Source organism: Triturus cristatus, chromosome 4_1 (genome assembly GCF_964204655.1).
Source record: "Triturus cristatus chromosome 4_1, aTriCri1.1, whole genome shotgun sequence".
NCBI classification, from domain to species: Eukaryota; Metazoa; Chordata; class Amphibia; order Caudata; family Salamandridae; genus Triturus; species Triturus cristatus.
The window spans coordinates 66,129,459-66,144,182 of record NC_140585.1 but is presented as its reverse complement, the minus strand read 5'-3'; the positions used below and the strand labels follow the sequence as shown (position 1 = coordinate 66,144,182).

The window sequence follows — 14,724 nt, the reverse complement described above, 5'->3', positions numbered from 1 at the left end:
CTTATCTGTCGAGGGTAACGGTAAAAAAAAAATTGTTTTATTTCCAAAGATTCTTATATCATAGATATTCAGTACAGGCAAGTGAGGTATAGATATAGACTCACCAATGTTTGAAAAACGCCGGCGCCATCTTGGGACGGGTAAAGAGTAACCTTGGTATGAAGTGAATAGGGCTGGTCGCATTAAGAAAAAATATATACATAGTTAGGAGTCCTATTAACAGGATTTGCAACACGCGGTGCCACCTCCAAAGGAGTATACAATATTCGAATACTATGATGGTTGTCATTTATTATCTCCCCCCCCAAAAAAGAAAGGGAAGAAGATACGAGAAGGGAGACACTACTAGTTGATCAGGGTGTCGTGTGTTATTAATCCCATGATAGGGATAGGGATGCACTAATACACTATGTTTATCATGCTAGTTAGGAAAACTAATGTCGATGGGCAGGCCCTATGCGCTACAACCATAAAGCTAGGTTTCTACGCCCACTAGGGACGACTGTACAGAGGTAAAACGCCATTGGTAATAGAGCAAACTAGGTATGACAAAGAGACGTGTCTATGATCAGGATCCCATCTGCGTGGGATGTCACAGGTATAGTATGAGTACAGACATAGTATACATAAGTAAGTAGTACTCTATGTGTACTATACAATATTGATAAGTGGTTGTTTAGATATGATGCTTGTGAGAGAATCATAAGGTTCTCATCACTCAAAACATGTATACACTTTCTTGTGTCATACAATAAGAGACTTGACAAAAAGATGATATAATGCCGCTAGTGAGATAATGAACAGAGTACTGGTGGAAATAATGGCAATTGTCATACTTATATGTGATACCAGATTAGATCTCAGATAGATGAACTAGGGAAATCACGAAACCAACATACCAATGATGTGTAGTCATAATTGCTATACATCATCTCGTGTGCCACACTATTTCCTCATTTAGACCGATTTTAACCGTATCCAGAGTATAGATCCAATAAGTTTCTCGTGTTTTCCGAACCTCTTTGATATCTTTGCCTGGGATGTGTCTTACCTTTTCCAGGATCAGCCACCTCAATTCATTTTCGTTATGTTTGAGATCAATGCAATGTTGAACCATTGGGCATGATAATTTTCGTGTCTTAATTGCTGATCTATGTTCACTATAGCGAGTTCTAAACTCACGACCTGTCTCTCCCACATAGCCCAAGGTACATGGACACAGGATAAGGTAAACAAGATTCTGACTCCTGCAGTTGGTAAAATCACGTAATTTGCCTTTCTTGCCACGGTAGTTCCAGATTTCAGTAACTATGGCACTGTCACATGCAATGCATGTATCACATTTGTGGTTCCCCAGAATGGGGGGTCCCACCAAGGTAGTTTGTATGCTAGATGGATTAGACTTGTGCCCTGTATGGACTAGGCTATCTTTGAGATTCCTGTTTCTACGATATGCAAGAATGGGTTTCTGGATGGTCTCCTGCTCATCATTCGTATTCAAAATGTGCCAGTTTTTATTCAAAATCTTCTTGATCTTGAAGTTCAAAGTCGAATGGTTTATAACACAAACCATTCTGTCATTTTTAGGACGTATACTTCCTGCTAGTAAGGCATCGTGGTTATAATAACGTGCCCTCTTGTAAGCTGATCTGATCAGACGTTTTGGGTAGCCACGTGATAACAGTCTCTGTTTTAAATCTTCCCCATTCGTGTCAAAGTCCCTGATGCTAGAACAATTACGTCTAATTCGCAAGAACTCCCCGAAGGGAATGGAGACTTTTTGACAATTCGGGTGGTAGCTAGTATGCGATAAAATAATATTCTTAGATGTAGGTTTCCTGAAAAAATTGACAGAGATTTCACCCAAATCTGCCTTAATGATAATGTCCAAGAATTCTACCGATGTGGTGCTTCTATGGCAGGTGAATTTCAGATTTTCATCACTGGCATTCAGCCAGTCAATGAAGGTTGTCAGTGTTTCTTCATCTCCTCGCCAGATAAAGAAGATGTCATCAATAAATCTGTGCCATCTATGGACATTCTCATAGAACGGTGCAATTTCATTGAAAATGTGTTTCAGTTCATATTCACCCATATATATGTTGGCTACACTGGGGGCACAAGACGCCCCCATACTGGTTCCTTTAACTTGATGGTATAGGTCCCTCTAAAATCGAAGTAATTGTTTTTTAGTACTATTTCTAAACATTCCACTATGAAGGCGTCAGGCCTCTCTCCTGGTGTTCTTTCTAGGAGGGTCCTAACTGCTTCTACTGCTTGTTGTTGTGGTATGTTAGTGTACAATGCTTCGATATCTAGTGTAACTAGAATCTCACAATTGGGGTCATATGGTACGTGTTCCAGTTTGTTTATAATGTCCCCTGTGTCTTTGATATAAGATTTGTACTTAGTTGTTAATGGGCACAGGAACGCATCCACATATTTGGACAGGGGTTCGGTAGAGGAATTTATGGAGGATACTATTGGACGTAATGGTGGATCTATGGTGTTTTTGTATGTTTTGGGCACACCATATAGTGCTGGAATTACTGTGTTGATTTTATTCAGAAACAAATATTCTTTCTCACAGATAGTATCATCTTCATAAGCTTTGCTAGTTACGTGGTCAATTAGTTCTTTCAATTTGGTAATCGCCCCTGAAATTTTGGGTCTATAGTGTTCAGCCACGGCTAACATTTGGTGTATTTTTTCCTCATATTTTTCAGTGTCCATGAGGACTATGCCACCACCTTTATCACAAGGTTTTGTAGTGAGATCAGAGGTATTTTGAAGTTTATGTAGGGCAGTTCTTTCTGTAGCCGACAAGTTGGGCTTGCTGTTATAATTGTGTCCAGTTAGCTTGTTGATGTCATTTAGAACGGATTTCTCAGAGATGGACACCTCTGGGCCAACCATTTCCAGGGTGGGGGTGAAGGTTGATTTGGCTTTGCATCCTGAGAGATTTTCGTCTACATCTCCCTCTTCTCTGCCTGAGAAGAATTTTTTAAGGCAAATTTTCCTAAAAAAGGAAAAAATGTCCTGCATAAGTTTGAACTTATTGCAATAGGTATTTGGTACAAAGGACAGCCCTCTACTCAGAATGGCTATTTCATCTGAGCTCAACATATGTGTAGAGATGTTGAAGATAGGCATGGTATCCGTTCTGGGCCTGTTTGTCAATTCTTCCAGTACTGTTGGTTCCTGGTCCTCATATACATTTGGGGAGGTGAAGGGTCCATCTGCTGGTACCCTCTCCTGTCTGATTTGGTATGGCGAGTTCTGTTCTGACCTCGGCCTCTCCCTAAAAAAGGAGGTGGTGCTTGGTAATAAGGTTGATAGTCTCTACCTCTCCCTCTATGGGGTCGTTGTCCCTGAAAAGCATCCTCATAATTGTTAGGGGCGTCTCCTTCTGATTCTGATGAATTAGTGTCAGAAAAGGTAACAACTTTTCTCTTGTTATTATACACATATGTTTGTGTCTCATTTTCATTTTGCCATTCCTGATAGTAGTTACTTCTTAGATATGGGTATGCCTTTTCTTGGGTGAACCATTTTATGTCCTTCTTGAGTTTTTCTGTCTTTTTCTTGATTATGTATTCCTCAAAGTCATGTAGTTCGGCATTCAGGCTGTCTAGTTTTAACTTAGCCTCCTCTACAGCAATACTGATCTTAAGTTTATCCTCTAGTTCTTGAATTTCTATGTTTAGGGCCGCTACTAGTTCTCTTGCTGTTTCAATGATTAAAATCATCCAGTCTCTTGAACATCTGTTACTTATGTGAGACCATCTCTCTAAGAATTTACGCAATTCTACAAATAGTGTGGGAACATTACGTACTCGCAAGCCCGATGGGATAACTCCAGCTCTAAGGTACTCTAGCATAAATGTGGCATGGGACTCCATTCTCTTGCATTTTGTTCTTAAATTGAGTAGTGCTTGCCATTCACTATTGGCAGCACTAGATAATGTGATGTTTTGATTGGTGTTACCAGTGTTACCTATCAGTGCTGTAAAATCTGCGTCAGTAAAGCCGAAAGTTTGTAAGGCCTCCATCTTATTGCCGTTAGGTGCTCTCTGATGGGTATTTACCCTAATTAATCACTCCACTAGAATAAAACCAACTATTAACTGTATTAAATCAAACAGTGTGTAGAAAATGAAAGGAAATATTCTTTAATTTAAGACAATAAATATGACCCAAGAAAAAAGGAGTGGTAAGACCAAAGAGAAAGAACTTGTTACCAACCCCTCCACACAGTTGGAACGGAGTTGGTGAAGAGAAAGAAAGAACACTCTAATCATGGACACATTTGCTTACCTTAATAGACAGACGGGACAATCCCAAGAAAGCCTTTGATTAAAAAACCACTGTTAATCAAATGAGATAAGGCAACCCCCTAAAAAGGGGGTTGCCGAAGAAGAAAGTAGTGCACAGGGTACTCGAAGGGAGAGCAGAAGTGCCACAGACGCCGAACGAGTTTGGCCCGTGAATCAGAGACGGGTAAACTTGCGATTGGCACCGGGAAGAGATCTTGACCCAGTTTCTGAAACGTCTGAATCGGAGCAGAGTGACGAAGAGCAAGCTCAAGGTGGCCTGAGAAAGTCGAGGAGAACAAGAGTGCCGTGTCGAAGGTACGCCTCACCAGCGTGGACATACGTTGTGACTGATGCCAGGCATATTGAGCACGGGGAGGCTGAGATCCTTGACATTGGTCAGCAGTTCTCTGAATCTGAGGGTAGAAGTGTTGCTGAAAATCCCAGGATTGGAGATCGATGGGATATTGACCCTCAATATTACGAGTCCACCGCTTCTGAGTAAAGTTTGTGAACTGATTTTGGAAACATTAGTCTTTCCGACTTTTGTTGTTATACCAGCACCTCAGGAGTTGGTGACACTTCGAGTTGAAATATTGCAGGGGGTCCTGGAGCTTTTGGGACCGAATATTGTTTTGGACTGATGGTGAACTCTCGTTGTATATAAGTCTAAAAGAAGATAACCTAGACCCGAGTGGAAGAAGAATAAATTTAGGGACTTTCCGTTAGAGAAAACGAAAGAAGACTAGGGAAGTCTTTTTCTGGACTGTGTAAATAAGGAACTGAAAATTGTTAGGGTTTTTCCAGCTTCAGGGTGTGGTGATTGAACTGATCTGACAAGAAACACTTGGATGAGAAAGAGACTTTTACCTGTTGTCATCGAAGTGAACTCTGAGAACTTTACGAAAATGGCAGAAGCTGGAAATACTCACCGTAGGGCTAAATTAGTGATAGGTACACTTTTAGGGGTAGTGATAGCTGCTATAGTTTTTTTTTTTTTTTATATTAAAGAACTCTTTAATGAACCAATCAATTTACTCTGGCTTTTTGGAAGCTTCCTTTTGGAGTTTCTTTACTTCAGCTTTGATGATTTTGTTCCTCATTCTTTTGGCCTTCATGACGCGAGTGATAGCTGCTATAGTTGCGATATTTGTAGCCTCATATATAGTGTCACAGGAGCAGGAGGGGGAGGTTCAGGGGACAACTATACCTACCACTTCCAGTCAAAAAGGGGTTACTATAGGAGCTGAAAGAGCTTTGACATTTGAAGAAAGTCGTAAATTTCATGTAGATTTATCTAGAGGTTATTTCAAACTTAATGCTTATGCGAAGCTGTTGTATGAGTATGTTGACGCGATGGATGCGAAGGATTGCTATGTGTGTATGCAGTTGCCTTCTTCTGTAGATGAGGGTATTAGATACCATCACCTTCCACTTACATATGGGATTTCTTGCAGCTTATTGCTTAGCCTGTTTTATGAAAGGATTATGTATAATAAGGGGGCACCCAATATTCCAACCGCATCTGGGTAGAGCAATTATAACAAAAAACAAGATGATGCAAAGGAACCAATCGAATGATATTTCTCTCAAAATATGAAGGATACCACAAATTAATCCTTCACAGTGAGTTATTTATGTATTGAAATTAATCGTCTGTTAGTCATATCATTGTCTGGACACAGTTTCATTTGATAAATCCCTTTTATCAACATATAAATAAAGTTTCAAATATTCAATTCACACATAATTAAATAAATGAACATAGATCCATTACTCAAAAAAAAAAAAAAAAAGGGGGAAAAACAAAAACAAACAACAAAGGACATTTAATCCATTCCTTATTCCCCTAAAACAAATAATGGATGTTAACACTTTTATCATGAGCATTCCATTGTTTAAAGTCGCCCCATTAAATAGTACTAGGAGGTAATGACACTTACACCCCTTTACACAATTTATTAGTACTATATATATCTCAATTCAACCAATGATATAAATTCTTCAGGGGCTCTTTATATTCAACAGTAGTCGACGCGTTTCAGCCCAACTTGCTTGCGGGCCTCATCAGGACTAGGGTATATAAGGATATATCTCCTGGAACAACATCTATAATATAAACAAACATTTACAATATGTACAACTATCTATATATGTACATTCACTATAAACAAAATCTCAATGATATGCAGAACCTCTCTGGGGGTGGCAGTACCGTAAAATAACCAAATATAACCAAATATAAGGCTCGAAATAATAAGAAAAGAGACTAAACCACCAGGAAAGTTCCATCACCCGTGTAGTGAAATCTCATTGATACCAGAAGAAGATACTAAAAAAGCCAAACAAAATATAGTGAACTATATCCAGATAAGTATAGACACCGACTACGAAGCACTCTAAAGTTACCAATTCCACAGCAATCCGAGTTGCCCCATCATATTCTTAAGCGGCAATGTATCCATGTCCTTTGTTGTTTGTTTTTGTTTTTCCCTTTTTTTTTTTTTTTGAGTTCATTTATTTAATTATGTGTGAATTGAATATTTGAAACTTTATTTATATGTTGATAAAAGGGATTTATCAAATGAAACTGTGTCCAGACAATGATATGACTAACAGACGATTAATTTCAATACATAAATAACTCACTGTGAAGGATTAATTTGTGATATCCTTCATATTTTGAGAGAAATATCATTCGATTGGTTCCTTCGCATCATCTTGTTTTTTTGTTATAAATGTTTTATGAAAGGAAGCAGTTCGAGTATTTCTTTTCCAATTATGATGCAGTACTTCCTGAAGATCCGGCATTTAAGCATTTGAATAAGTATGATTATTACAAGTCAGAAGATAGACTTTGGACTTATTTCATACCGACTACAAGTTTAGATACAGCTTAGGCGCATAGACATAATTTGACCTGCTTATTGTCGGAAACTGAAAAGAAGTTTATTGGCCAGATTGAGGATAGATATAGAAAACTAACCCAGACATGAAACCCAGAGAGAGTCCAGTAGATTGTACTGAGGAGGAGAGATTACACAGATCCAAGGGAAGTTATGGACCTATAGCATTAGATCAAGTACAGAAGGGGAATTTGTGTGTGGGACGTCCTCAAACCTATTATGACAAGGTTTCAGTGGGACATAGTACGTGTGATCATACTTTTACCATGGAAGATTCCGCTAAGAACTTTTTACAAGGTCCGGTACAAGTGATTCCAACAGTGTATTTTGTATGTGGAAAGAATGCTTATGTGAGATTGCCTGCGAATTGGTATGGTACGTGCTACTTGACTATCATTTTTCCGAAGATCTACCACGCAGAAGATTTAACTTTGTTAGAGACAGGACATCATTCTAAAGTGCGGAGAGCTGCGAGTGCAGGAGCAGTGATTGGTGATCTTTTTGGAGCAATGAGTCTGGGTGTGGTCTTAAATGACATGAAGATAAGAAAGTTGGCGACTGTGGTTGATGAATTGTCAATGAATACGGCGAGGTCATTGCTGTTGGTTGATGGAGAGATGTTATCGATAAGGACGATGGTTTTGCAAAATCGTCTTGCTTTAGACGTGTTATTGGCAAAAGAGGGCGGAGTCTGTAAATTGTTGAAAGTTCAGGAATGTTGTACGTATATTCCAGACAATAGCAAGGATCTGGAGAAATATATAGACAACATTACGACGATTCATCAAGAGATTACGGAGTTGACTGAAGAGAATGTGTGGGAGAAGATTGGTAAAGGATTTGGTCATATTGGGAGTTGTTTTGCAAACGTGGGAAAAGGGTTCCTCGGATTTGTGCTGAAGCCACTAGTTATTGCTGTGGTTTGTGTGATTTGCTTGTGGGGACTTATTAGAGCCTGTAAGTGGTACAGGGGAAATAAGGTTGAAAGAGCTCTCAGAGCGAATGAGAGGCGAATGGCGAGATTGCAGGACAGTCAATATCAGAATCTTAAAAGGATGGAGGGGTTCTGACAGGGTAGAATGGCTACCACCACTGTTTAGGTCGGTTCTTTCTCCAAAGGGAATGAGATTGTGATGGTGTGATGACAATTGTCATCAAAGGGGGAACTGCTAGAGCGCCATGTGATTTTGAGATTTGTAGGGGTGCATCATATTCACCGTTAGTTAGCACCCGCATATTAATCAACGTAGGGTTAGAAGTGCCATAGAAATGTGTTTGTTATAATCTTTTAATATAGAAGTGTTAGAAGTGTAATAACGTTTTTGCGAAGCTTAACGTTGCAAGTTATTGTGAATGTATTCAGTATAATGCAGATGATTAGTTTTCACAAAATAATGTAATAGATTAAATGTGTGCCACATTAGAATTAAAATTGTAGGTTGCTTATTCCCATGATGGTAATGTCGAATTAATGCCTAGGATGTGATTTCGTAGTGTGTTTAATTTTGTAAGGCCTACTCGCACATACACGTTAGAAGAGAAGGCCTGTTTGTTTCTTATATTAGCTATATTTTGTCGGCCGACAGGGATTTCTTGGTTAAGGCTTGAGTTGCAGTGAAATGTAAAACTTCAAGATGCGAAGAGTTTTTCTTTTCGTTGCCATGTTTCTGTTGCAGGTGCAAGGACATTTAGCTCGTTAGTGAGAGTAAGTCTTTGTTTTAGGAGTTGAGATACGGTGTGGAGCCAACAGGGGAGTGCATTGGAACGTGCAACTCTTAGTATGGAAGGTGCCTGGGACCCAAGGTCAAGCTAACGGATGATGGAAGATGGAGAGCTCTGGATGGAAATTTACCGAAGGAAGACCTGGCTGAAGAGGTGTGCCGAAGGGCGTGTTCTACAATTTTGGGGTTTCGTATTAGGGACAGTGCCCCGTGGGTTGAGCAGATGAGACTTAGGCGGGAAGCTAGAAAGAGCATCTTAGATCGAGCTCTCACTAAGTGAAGACTTCTTAGGAAGTTTCACTCCTGACACCTTTTTCATGATTCTCTTGCCTGGGAGGGAATGCTAAGTAGGGATGCCACTTTACAATAGTGTAGGGACAGAAATGCTTTGATTAGTGATTCCCCAGATTGACGTTAGTGTTACGATTTTCTATTTGATGCTTTTAGAAGCCGTAATTCTTTTCATTTTTAGTCGCAGGAGAATTCTTCGTAGGTTGGCGTTTGTGACCATTTATCTTTTGTGCCTTGTATTGAGGTGCCTTTATGTTCAACAGTTTTTACTCATAATAAAATCACGAAACTTTAGATTCTGAGTCCTCTATTCTTTAATGATGTCAAACTGCGGTAGATATATTTTGATAATTGTGTTTACTCCCTCTACGCTATTTGGCAAATAAAAAGATCCTGGCGACCTGAGAGGGTTCTTGTAGATAATTGGGTAGACAAGAATCCGGCCCTATCAGCAGCATCTCAAACAAGCATTGAAAATGCAATAGGTCTCACCTTTCATTAAGTTAAAGCCTTTTGCTTTGCTATACAATACCATTAGCCATGAAAATGGCTTTAACTTAATGAAAGGCGAGACCTATTGCATTTTTAATGCTTGTTTTGCCATTGTTTGCGCATATCCTTCTGCTGTCTCTTCTCGCATGCGCACGTGCCACAGATCTGCTGTAATTCACCACGTCAGCCCTGCTGCCGACTCCCAGCGTGGCGCGTTGGCTGGCCTGTAGAAGGCGAAGAGTTTGCGTTTCTGAGCCCCCTGCATGCTCTCTATTGTTGCCTGTTTTTTTTTTGTACCTGTAATCTCTGTTGCCTGTTTGTCTACCTGCGCTATCATTGCCTGTTTTTGTACCCTGCTCTCTTTTGTTGCCTGTTTTTGTGCCTGCGCTACCGTAGCTTGTTTTTTGTGTTCCTGATGTTTAACATGCTACGCCTGTTTGCCAGGAGTAACCCTACCCAGGAAGTGCGCTCCTCAGCCAAGGAGGCTGCTACCTGTTAAATTAAAAGGTGCGCACTATTAAATAGATTTGTCTACCTCGTTAATATGAATCTAAGAGACAGCTGTCCTCAACCATCAGTTTTATTGTTGTGAAGCAAGGGTAGGGGCCGACACTGTGACATGTCCCATTTTTCCGACACTGTGACATGTCCCATTTTTCCGACACTGTGACATGTCCCATTTTTCCGCGTTGTGTAACCCAAGACGCCATTAAGTGCTGCAGTCTCGCCTGCCCGGGGTGAGGGGGGCTGGGTGCTCCCCTCCCACATCAGCCACCGACCGCGGCCCCCGCAGGGGGCCACTACAGCGGTCAGCGCCCTAGTGCCACCGGGGCACCGGTCACCCCTCCCCACCCCCTCCCAAGGGGAGGGGCGGAGACGCCGACCGGTGTCCCCCCTCTCCTCGTGTTGGCTGGATGGGACGCAGAAGCGCGTCACTTCCTGGCCCCTGTGGGTAAGGGGAGGCAATTTAGCCTTCCCCCACCCTCCTGGCGACCTCTTTGTCGCCCTCCACGCCGCAGTCGCCACAGGTCGTCGCTTGGTCGTCGTGCTTCTTTACTGCCGGTGAGTCTTGCTGCACCCACTCCGCCCCGGCTCTGTCCCTGGGCAGTACCAGGTCGACGGGGCCCTGTGGCACGGATTTGCCACGGGCGGAGGGGGCGCAATATCGACGCGCGGGTGGCGATTTAAGAGGGTGGTTGAGGCGGTCCGCCGGCGGCGCTGCCGATTTGCGGCGCTGGTCAGCACCGCAGGGGAAGTAGCCCGATTAGTAGAGCACTTGCTTAGCACTTGCCCGCACTCTCCATCCTAAAATTTGCAAAAAAAATTTAAATTACGGAATCTCCTTGACGAAGATGTGGGCCGTCGGCTGCGCTGCCGCCCCTGGTGCGGGACAGCAAGTTTAGAGCCTCGAGGTCGCTTCCTCATCCTGTGATCCTAGGCATATCACTTAATCCCCCCGTGCCTCGAGTGGGGTCCGGGTGTGGCTTCGACGCAGGGGAAGTAGCGCGAATAGTAGAGCACTTGCTTAGCACGCGAGAGGTAAGGGGATCGATGCCCGCACTCTCCATTCTAAATGTGCATACATTTTAAAATCGCTTAATCTCCTTGACGAGGATGTGGTCCGTCTGCTGCCTTCACAGGCCCAACGGGTCCTTGGTTTCAGCAGATACTATCTGACCTAGGATAGCGCCTAGGGCTTTGGGATATAGATGGGGCCATCTATAACCAGCAGGGATGGTTCTATTCCATCTAGTTGCAGGAAGCTCTAGAAAGGAGAGGTTGCAGGTAAGACTATAGCGGTTCTGGTGGGGGGCCCTGGCGGCGACGGTGAGCCGCCTCCAGGGCTGTGGCGGAGTTACAGGGCGATCTGGAAGCAGGCCGGTACAAAGGGTACCTCTGCACGGCACCATAGGGGGTGGCTGAGCCAAAACCGAGGAGCCTCATGGGAGGGTCCCGGAAGCCGTGTCGGCGCCCCACTAGTCCTGCGGGGGGTTGTGGGCCTGAACAACCGGGGGGTTTGCTATGCGACGCTCTGCCCCGAGAGGGGGGGCGTGAGTAGAAGTTACCAACGGCACGTGATCGTAGAAAGAATCACCTGGATGGCAGCAAAGACGGGGTTCGCTCCTGCGCTGCTTGGCTCATCAGGCGGGCAGGCGGCCCAGTTGGTTGCCTGCCCTTGGATCGCCCGTAAGATAACCCACCCATTACATATTTGGATTATGTAATAAACCTGCAGCAATTTTACCCAACTCAACAGTCTGTGTGTGTGTTATTTGGGTATGCATTTTGGGGGAGGGGGGCAGAGGGGTGCCCCTGGTGGTACTATGCCTGGAGCCGTGCAGCGGGCCGGTGCTGGTGTGTTTTCACGGGTTATTCTTGTACTCCGGATCCGAGCAGGATGTACACGACTGCTCGCCTCTTTCTTTATAGAAACTCAATGCAGGAGCGAGTCAGGCGATGTCACATCCTGGGTGTATTTTCACAACTCGTGCATTGCTCTGTAGAATAGAAACCGTAGCACCCCTGCCCTGGGCGTCAATTATTCTTCAATCATTGCTGCCAGCCCCCGCCTCCCAGAACAGCAATATCTTGTCATGACGTATGTGGCTTGAAGGGGGCGAGCGTTGGAATCGCGTCAGAAACCGATGTTCACCAAAGGTTCCCGAGTTCAGGCCGAACAAAAAGCAGCCAATGGCAGGGGAAATAAGGATGACATTGGACAAGGGAGGAGCGGCAGTACTAATACTTTTAGATCTTTCTGCAGCCTTCGACACGGTCGATCATGTCATCTTGATCGACCGTGTCTCAGCAATAGGAATTCAGAATAAAGCCAAAGAACTTCTCGCCTCATTCCTGGCTGACCGTCCACAGACAGTAAAAATGGGACATTTCACCTCCCACACCTTTACCCTCCCCTGCGGAGTACCACAGGGCTCCTCGCTAAGTCCGACATTGTTTAACATTTATGTTTCGGACTTAGCGTGGGTTATTAAATCTTATGGAATCGCCCTCACAACCTATGCTGACGACACACAACTGGTGCTATCTGTACACAACGATGGTACATCAGTTGGGCAAATTTCCAAGAGGGAATGCGGGCAATCAGTTCCTGGATGTCATCAAACTGTCTCAAACTAAACTCTGACAAAACAGAGGTGATGACATTCGGGAAACTGGAACCAATCTGGTCCCCCCAATGGTGGCCACCCGAGATGGGAGCTCCACCTCAACCTGTCACTAAGGTTCGTAACCTTGGAGTCGTATTCGACAATAAAATGACTTTCCATCAACATGTCAACTCTGTGGTCTCCTCATCCTTTTACATCCTGAAAAAGATTAAAAAACTGATACCATACCTCCCCTCGTCAGCTGGCAAAACCCTAATCAGCACTTTGGTCTTTTCGAGAACAGATTACTGCAATGCCCTTCTTCTGAATACCCAGGAAAAAGTCCTTAACAGATTGCAGCTAGTCCAAAATGCCTCGGCCAGAATCTTACTAAGCATCCCCAAGTTCACATCCATTTCCCCTTACATTCGACAGCTGCACTGGCTCCCAGTCAGGAGCCGTTTAAAATTTAAGGCACTATGCATTGCATACAAAGCCATCAACAACTCAGGCCCACAGTTTCTTAAAAATGCCCTCTGCCCGCTTGAACATTCAAGAACACTACGTTTGTTTTCAGCTCATCTGCTTAAAGTCCCACGTACAAAAAGGGCCAATTGGGGTGACAGATGTTTCTCGATCTCCACAGCCAAACTTTGGAACACACTACCCCTCGACATTAAAACCGCCCCCACGCTCATCAGCTTCAGGAAAAATCTTTTTTTCATTATAATTTCTGCCACAGCGATGGTCCTGTATTCTGAGCGCCGAGACACCCCCGGGTAGTTGCGCGCTATAAAAATCGCATAAACATAAACATAAACATAACACGGGGACGACTGGCGAAAATAAACCCGGACAGTCTAAGGAAAGATTAAAGCACGTCACGACCACACGCTTGTTGTGTCCTGCTGGACACAGTCTAGTGCTTCTGCCAGCCACTTCCCCGAGGGCTGGCCCACACACACACACCCTCACCCATCCAACACGGACGTCACCAGTCAGGTGACCCCGCTAATAAAAGGGCCCGAGTGCACGTGCTCGTGGCTAGTTCTTAGTACAGCATTCCAGTGTCTGTGTCTTCATCCATACACTATGTGGGCCTAGGGCCCAGTACATAACACTGGCGACGAGGAGGGGATTTTGCCTGCGTGTGCTGCCGCCTTGTTGAAGGTGGTAGAGGGGAGGAAGCTAGCCCGTGGAGAGGGCAACCCCCACCAGTGGCGAGAACGCAGCTGCAGACCGGACATTATCCCCCAGAGTTAAACTGGAACTAGCGAGCTGAGTCCTGCCGGCCGAGAGACCGTCGAGGATAAGGAGAAGTGTAGCCCATGGCAAGGGCACCCTGCACCTTCTGCCCGGCAAAGAGCGGTGACAAAAATGGGAAGCGTTGTAGGTAGCGCCACGCTCAGCCTCAAGGCGCCTCATTGCTGCCGACTTTTTCTGCATGAAGCCTCACCTGCCCCCGCAGTGCCTAAGTGAGCAGAAAAAGGAGGAGAGGATAAACTAGGCCTGGGCCAAAATTCCGTTCCGTTCGCGGAAATTGCGATATTTTGGCATTTTCGCGTTCCGCGGAAAGCGCGAAAATGTCAAAATTTCCGCATTCCGCAGCTTAGCGATAATTTTTTTCTTGCTCGCGCTGTAAAACAATACATTCTCGCGCGCGATCGCTTTACCTGAATCCCTGCGTTCTCCGACAAGTTTTCTTGACCCGGTCGCGTTCTCCACGAGATGTTGGATTTTGGTAGCCATTTTGCGCTGTCTCGCGAGAGTTCGCGGCCGCATTCAAGTCATTTTTCACGCGATCACGTCATTTGTCGCGCGATCACGTCTTTCTTCTCGCGATCATGCACCGCGCGAGTATGAGAAGATTGAGATCTCGAACATGTCATTCTAC

General features: G+C 44.0%; 1 long non-coding RNA gene across 1 annotated transcript in view; it reads right to left on the bottom strand.

Annotated features, from left to right (window-relative positions):
* The window catches only part of LOC146839538 (uncharacterized), a 1,010,507-nt gene that overhangs the window by 363,458 nt on the left and 632,325 nt on the right, over positions 1-14,724 (bottom strand). The gene's annotated exons all lie outside the window — the stretch shown is intronic.